This window comes from Ranitomeya imitator, chromosome 5 (genome assembly GCF_032444005.1).
Source record: "Ranitomeya imitator isolate aRanImi1 chromosome 5, aRanImi1.pri, whole genome shotgun sequence".
NCBI classification, from domain to species: domain Eukaryota; kingdom Metazoa; phylum Chordata; class Amphibia; order Anura; family Dendrobatidae; genus Ranitomeya; species Ranitomeya imitator.
This window is the reverse complement of record NC_091286.1, coordinates 626,331,630-626,339,907: the sequence shown is the minus strand read 5'-3', so window position 1 is coordinate 626,339,907 and position 8,278 is coordinate 626,331,630.

Below are 8,278 nucleotides of genomic sequence, written 5' to 3'. Positions count from 1 at the left end.
TGATTGTTCTATGCTCGGCAAACTTCTTAATAACATTGCACACTATTGAAACTGGGATACCAAAGTCTTCGGAGATGGTTTCATACCCTTTGGAAGTCTTGTGTTGGCTAATTATAGCTGTTCTGATGTCCTCACACAGCTCCTTTATCTTCACCATTGTAAGAAAGCAACAGGACCTACCATGTAGCTTTTGAAAACACCAAAGTCATCCTTCATTGGCTAATTCATATCACATGGGCACCGACAATTAATCACAGTTGATTCTCGCTTGTGACTTACCACAGGTGAGTCAAAATGTGTTTCCATATTAATTTAATGTAAAGGGTGCCAATACCAGTGTCACACCAAGCTTTAGCTTTTTCCATTATTCCCTCCCATTGTTTTTTTGTTTTAAATGATTGTTTTGAATTTTCTCTTATGTATTTAACACCAGTGCTCAATACAAAAAAAACTTTTTCACTTGATTCATTTTTTTTCAGGAGATATTCCGTATTTTGTACTTACATTTCATGAGTGCCAATAACGATGAGAAGGACTGTACCTATTTAAGGATGGGAGGAGGCAAAGCAGCTTCTTTAAAGCCTATTAGCAGTATTATAAAAAACTGAGCCGGAGTATGGCTTGAAAACATGCATGATGTAAAGGCACGTTCACACTGGCTATAGAAACAAGCAAAAACAAAGAAAAAGCTATGTGTGCATATACCCTAATGACAATAAATAAGTAAAAAATGATGCCTACGGTAAATGATAACCCCAAAATGATGCCTATGATAAATCCAACTAGCCCCTGAAAAAACAAGCTCTCATATGACTATGTCGTCATTAATATAAAAAACATAAAAAAGTTATGGTTCCTGGAACGTCACAGTAGGAACTTTATTAATGATCTGGTAGAAGGTTTACACAGTAAAATATCGATATTTGCAGATGATACAAAACTATGTAAAGCAGTTAATACAAGAGAAGATAGTATTCTGCTACAGATGGATCTGGATAAGTTGGAAACTTGGGCTGAAAGGTGGCAGATGAGGTTTAACAATGATAAATGTAAGGTTATACACATGGGAAGAAGGAATCAATATCACCATTACACACTGAATGGGAAACCACTGGGTAAATCTGACAGGGAGAAGGACTTGGGGATCCTAGTTAATGATAAACTTACCTGGAGCAGCCAGTGCCAGGCAGCAGCTGCCAAGGCAAACAGGATCATAGGGTGCATTAAAAGAGGTCTGGATACACATGATGAGAGCATTATACTGCCTCTGTACAAATCCCTAGTTAGACCGCACATGGAGTACTGTGTCCAGTTTTGGGCACCGGTGCTCAGGAAGGATATAATAGAACTAGAGAGAGTACAAAGGAGGGCAACAAAATTAATAAAGGGGATGGGAGAACTACAATACCCAGATAGATTAGCGAAATTAGGATTATTTAGTCTAGAAAAAAGACGACTGAGGGGCGATCTAATAACCATGTATAAGTATATAAGGGGACAATACAAATATCTCGCTGAGGATCTGTTTATACCAAGGAAGGTGACGGGCACAAGGGGGCATTCTTTGCGTCTGGAGGAGAGAAGGTTTTTCCACCAACATAGAAGAGGATTCTTTACTGTTAGGGCAGTGAGAATCTGGAATTGCTTGCCTGAGGAGGTGGTGATGGCGAACTCAGTCGAGGGGTTCAAGAGAGGCCTGGATGTCTTCCTGGAGCAGAACAATATTGTATCATACAATTATTAGGTTCTGTAGAAGGACGTAGATCTGGGGATTTATTATGATGGAATATAGGCTGAACTGGATGGACAAATGTCTTTTTTCGGCCTTACTAACTATGTTACTATGTTATCATAGTAACCCGATGTGCACCTGCAGCTAGTAGAGAGGTGAAAGCAAAGCCTGTTGCTGGAGCCAGGATATATGAGTGACAACTGTAGGCCAGAAGTCCTTGTTCTTGAAAATCCCTCCAAAAATAGAACTTCACATCAATATGTTTGGTTCTTGGCTTACACTCGTTCCATCCACACAATTGCCACACGTCCTCAGTTGTCTTCAAAGATCTCTGCAGGGCCAATTTGTTGGTTACCAAAATTCATCTCAGACAAATAACTACAACTTTCCTATACAGTTGAAACATACTCTGCCTCTATTGAAGAAAGTGTTACCTTCATGCTAGTTCAACTTCAGTACTCAACCACAAGCAGAAACAGAAAGCCACCGGTGGACTTTCTGTAACAGGGGTCTTCCAGCCCAGTCAACTTCCACCTATCCTTTTTAATCCTTTTCTTGCTAAAAATTCTGGTTAAAAGAAAGAAAAGTTGCAATACTCATCATCATCTCTGGAGCTCCCATTTCAATGCTTACCTGGTCTTAGCTGATTTTTAATTCCTGGCTTCTCTTGAAAAACTGGAAATTCCCAAAATTGCCAACTCAGCCAATCACTGACCACAGAAATAAAGTAGAGGCAGGAAAGTAGGTCTCAGGTGGCAACGTCGCTGCTGCAGGAAGCTGGCGTCAGGAGGTGCCGAGGGCCCCAGGCTGGTAAGAGATGGTGTTCGGCAGTGTAAAGGCTCCGTTGACATTTTGTGAAAGCCTGAAGCCCCCGCAGTTTCCATGCTTTTTAAATGCAGTGGACTCAGGAAAAATGGCCGCCAGAGGCAGTGCATGCGCAATTGAGATCTTGCGAGCCGATATCTCAGGAAACTAGGGATTCGGGCCTGTCTCTCTCTTCATCTATAACACACCTCATGTATGGTCAGTTTCACTGAGCTGACTGATTGAGAAGAACAGCTTGTCTAGTTATATGCAGGGATAACCAGGTGATCAAATCAGAACCAGTAGAACAAAGATTTAACCCTAGGTTTCCTGACTTTACTACATACCCCCATCTGCCCAAAGCCAGGGACTGGACACCATCTACCAACACACAGAGTCTATAGGGATTTAAATTGACCTGAATGTGTGGCTCATGATTGATGACACAAGAGTGACCTAGTAACTCTAAGAACCTTTCTCTATTTTTGAGTACCAATTTTCGTCCGTGGTGATTTTTGGAAAGTGGCAAAGTTCCTGCCACTTTTACACCCACAAGGTTGGCTTCTGCCCAGGCCATCCAGCAAGCGGTTTCAAGCAGGTCCCTACATATCCAGGGTGTTCATACATTACTATAGTATTTGGCAAAGGCCTTCCTTTTCCCTGGTTGATGTACTTTATAGTTTACCCCTCTCAACATTTCCACCACCCTATAGGGCACCCTAGTAGGTAAGGATCTTGTTACCCCTGTAGGCACTAATAAAAGTACCCGATTCCCAGGTTTAAATTGTCTCACTACAGCCGACCAATTATATTCCCCTGGATTTTTTCTTTTGGGCATTGAGGAGGCATTCTTTTACCTGTTCCTTAACTTTATCCCCATGATACAACAAATCATTATATCTGGCCCATTGCGGAAACCGACTATCAGCTCACGGCTCCTGGGAACCGCATTTATATTTTCCAAAGCACCTTTTACTGTTAAGTCTCTGAGTTGGGCAGTCCCAAAGTAATCGTGGGACTCCTCCAGGTCAGGGATATTGACTTCAGGGAATGCTTCCTCATCCTACTTTCTAGTCAGTTTAGTGAATGGAAATTCACCATTTACATCAAGTGACTTTGTTACCATTGGCATTTCCTGGCAGCATACTGGACTACTGGGTGCTACAGATTTAGCCCACAAGTCTTAAAACAAAGGAAAATCTTGACTGATAACAATAGCATGCAACATGTCCCTGACCACTCCCACTTGATTGGACACAGAACCACAGTATCTGAGTATGTCGACCTGGGCCATGGAATAGTTCTTGGCATCTCCATGGCTATACCTTACCCCCACTACCTTCCCAAGGATTAGCATATGTGGAAGTGTGGCCCTTGGAAGGGTCACAAAACTCCAGAAGTCCCATCACTTGGACACCGTTCACAGTCACCTGGCATTCCTTAGGCCCTTCAAAAGGATGAAGAACAAGACTGCAGGCATGGCATGTAAAATAGGAGTGGGGCCGACCTTTGCTGCAGTCCAATGGCTTCACGGGACAAACAGCTGATATATTACTCGATACCTCCAACAGATAATGGTACAAGGTGTAACCTTTGAACCTGGTTCTGACCCCTTTGGGGTCTACGTGCACCCATCAGATGTGGGCTTAGGCACTTCTTTTTGGTCTCACAGAAATGTGACCTTAGGCTCCATTGATTGCTCAGGGAGTTCTCCATGGCCAAGCATCTTTCCACAAGCCTCACAAGGTCATCTGCATTCTAGGGATCTCCTTGGGCAATCCAGCTTTGAAAGGATCTCAGTACCGAGTGGATAAATGAGTCCACCATCACTCTTTCCACCATCTGTGTTGGAGAGCAGGTCTCAGGCTGCAGCCATTTTTGCACAAATTGTAACTGGTCGAACATCTGGGACTGAGGAGGATTCTCCCTTTGGTAGTACCAGAGATGCACCTGTTAAGCTCAGACTGCCAGGGTGATGCCCAAATGTGCCATAATCTTCTCTTTCATCTTGTCATCATGCAGGGCAAAGTTGTAGTATGCTTTCTGCAGTTCCCCTGTAAGGTATGGAGCATGGACCTGTGTCCATCTCTCTAGGGACAGTTTCTTTCACATCCAGGTTGGTCTGCTTCACTGAGCTGACTAAGAAGAACATCTAGCCTAGCTATATGCAGGGCTAGCCAAGTGGTCTAATCAGGACCTGTAGAGCTAGGATTTAACCCAAGCCTACCTGGCTTTGTTACACCCCTTTAAGTAAAATCTCAAATTTTTCACTGTATAAAATTTTTAACATTTTTATTAATTCGCTCTAATATTAGATCTTCTCATATAATGTAATCAATCTTCTTTCGTAAGACTTTCCCCTGGCGAAGCCAAATGTTTAAAAAAGGAATGTTCTGTAAAATCTAAAATTTATTATCTGATTCCCTAACCTCCATCAAGAATTCAGCAGCTGCTGTTTTTTTTCCACAAGTGAAAAGCAGTTAAAAATGAAAACGTCGCCACCACTGCGCCGCATAATTATTATGAAAAATTTTGAGTGCTTTTTTTTTCCGACTAGAACGCCAATCTATTTCAGACAGTTCTAGCTATCACACACAAAGCTGCCTATTCCCTTGTCAGCCTCGGTGGGTATTTAAATATCTGCTTCCATTAAAGTGTAGGAAAAAAATTCTGGCATCTGACAGACAAATAATGTCGTATGAATATTATACAAGACACAGACAAAAAAAAGTGATTGTGGCTTCGTATGTTCAGCACATCCAGAGAAAAAATAGAAAATTAGAGGAACTTTAACAGAAGTGAATGGATCAAGCTGTTCCCTGGAGGTGAATGCCATTCGTTGATTGGATGTGGCGCTGTATCATTGACTAATCTGTGGGAATAAAGGACATTTTCTTCACTAGAACAAATGTCATTACCTTTTTAATAACACATTTTCTAGTATATGTTGATTTTGTTATGTATAATTGTCAGTTTTCCGCTGCATGAATGACAAATAGTTGATAAAAAATAGAGCAGTTATCCGAGGCAACCAACCATTTATATCAATTTGCAAGATGCATATACAAAATTTAATTAACCCTTTCTGTGGCAAAAGGAATAATTATATATATATCTTCAAATCCCTTGATTTTTTGCACAAAGCCATAGACTCCAATGATAAAAGTCTATCTGCCTTAAACCACTTATCACCCCAACCAGTTTTGACCATCATGAAATGGAAATTTCTTTATTATTTTCACCACTATCTTCCAAGAACCATCATTTTCTTTCTGTTAATTTAGCCATATGAGGGCTTGTTTTTTGTGGGGTGACTTGCATATATACAGTGCCATTATTTCGGTGTACACAAACTTATTAGTTAATTGTCATTAAAGGGTTTCTCCTCTGTCCAGAAAGTGAACTCCAAATGCTCTAAAATACCTAAAATAGCAAAAAGCAGTGTGGAGACACGGGAGTTAGCGAGTGCTCTAGTTCGCGGGCTCAAGACCGCATGGACCAGGGAACATCCCACTGAACGCCCGCTCTCCTTTTACCTTGGGTATAATACCATTCAGACAACACAGGGTGAGGGTAAAACACTGTAGCAATACTGTACTGAACCAAAAAACAGGCAAATAACACATAGAACAGTCCCATCAAAATACCCAATGGTGCAAAATTCCAGAGTCTCACCCTTCCGCTGATTCGCTGGGATTAAAACCAGCTTCGACATCCAGGGCTGACTACCCCCACCTGTAGCAAGCACAGCGAGGAGGTATCAACAACCTTGTGAAGCTGACAGTCTATTGAGGTACAAAGCTGGCTGACTCAAGGGTCACAATCTGGCTTCTACAAACATCTCCATGGAGCCATGTGACCATAGGGTCCAAATCTTGGCTTCCCCAAATGTATCCATGGGACTCAGGTGACCGGTAGGTCTAAATCCTGACTTCCCCCGATGTATCCATGGGTCAAAAGGGCCGTGGTCCCCTAAGCTGGCATCCTGTAGAATGGCAAATCTGTGTCCCTTGTAATGGAACCATATGTTCTGGCAGCTGTCTTGTAGAGTGTTCCTGGCTGTGGTTTTGTAAATAGTCTCTCGTTCTCTGGATCTCTTGTTACAGAGGTATATCTCCATTATATAGTTCACAATTGTTGCTCTTCAAGCCATCATCCAGAGGTCAAGGGGAAGTTGTTATGAGATTAATTCTCATTGTTTGAGTATTTAATCAATTTGCATCATGTTTACTCCTCTGTTTTGCAAGTCAACAAGCCACAGGGTCCCACACAGTGGTCAATCAGCGAATTATCAAACATCCATTGTTTTATGACCCTGCATCCCTGTCTTGCAAAGATAGCAGACAATAAGCTGCACAAGCTGATATGAGAGGCAAAGAACTGCCATTCAAACATGTAAAAAAAATCAACGTTTAAGACTCATATGACAATAGTATATGACTCTTAACCAACTGAAAGCTGGTGTCTGGATAATTAAGATTAAATGCTGTGTCGTCATCAGCAGGTAATCGCCTTTTCTGGAAAAAAGCAGCATTACTTACCAACACAGATCACAGTTCTAATGCACCATCTTTATGTAGGACGCAGCCCTTTTGTTTTGGCGGGGAGTAAGTTGGGGTGTCTGTCCTTGTACAATGCACTTATATAATGATGGACAGCCTTCCTCATCTAATAGTATTGGCATCACTAATATGTTGTAAGCCAGACCTCACTACACGTATCTGTGTGACCCTAAACAATCTTTATGTGCATGCATTTATTATACTAGGCTACAGCCCCCTCTGCGAATGACCGGCATGTGCATGGTTGTTTGATTGGTATTTTTGTGCTTGTGCTATCTACCTCCATCAATCCACTGAAGGTATTGATTAGCTAGAGCAGTGATGTACTCTTTTGATGTGATGTCACCACTGCTGCAAAAACACCCGAGACGCAAGCAGTGACGGGGAGCCGGCATTGGACCCCACAAGGGTGAGTACCTTTTCTGCTGTTGACATGACGTTGTCTCTGGAGCCGTTCTCCTTTTCTTCATCTTGTCCAGACCCCATGATGAGTTTTCTCAGCCACAGCCGTCTCTGCAGACTTCCATCTTTTCCGCTCTTTTGCAGAAAATCTCCACAAGACGCCCTTAAAGATACAAGTGTCATTATAATGCTCCGGATTAAAAAATTGCCCCTCACTATATTGTCTGCACAAAATATGACCCCCACACTGTCCCTCTTATGGTACATGCTCTTCACACTGACCTCTCCTTTCTATACCGGCCCCCTCTTCACACTGTCCTCTCACACTGTGTCCCCCCTATAGGGCCTAGTATTTATACTCCATATTTATACTCCATCCTCCCACCCTGTGTGCATGGCTCCCCCATCCTTCTCCCCTGCGTGCATGGCTCCTCTATCCTCCCACCCTGCGTGCATGGCTCCCCCATCCTTCTCCCCTGCGTTCATGGCTCCCCCATCCTTCTCCCCTGCGTTACGGCTCTCCCATCCTTCTGCCCTGCGTTCATGGCTCCCCCATCCTTCTCCCCTGCGTTCATGGCTCCCCCATCCTTCTCCCCTGCGTTCATGGCTCCCCCATCCTTCTCCCCTGCGTTCATGGCTCCCCCATCCTTCTCCCCTGCGTTCATGGCTCCCCTATCCTTCTCCCCTGCGTTCACGGCTCCCCCATCCTTCTCCCCTGCGTGCATGGATCCCCCATCCTTCTCCCCTGCGTTCACGGCTCCCCCATCCTTCTCCCCTG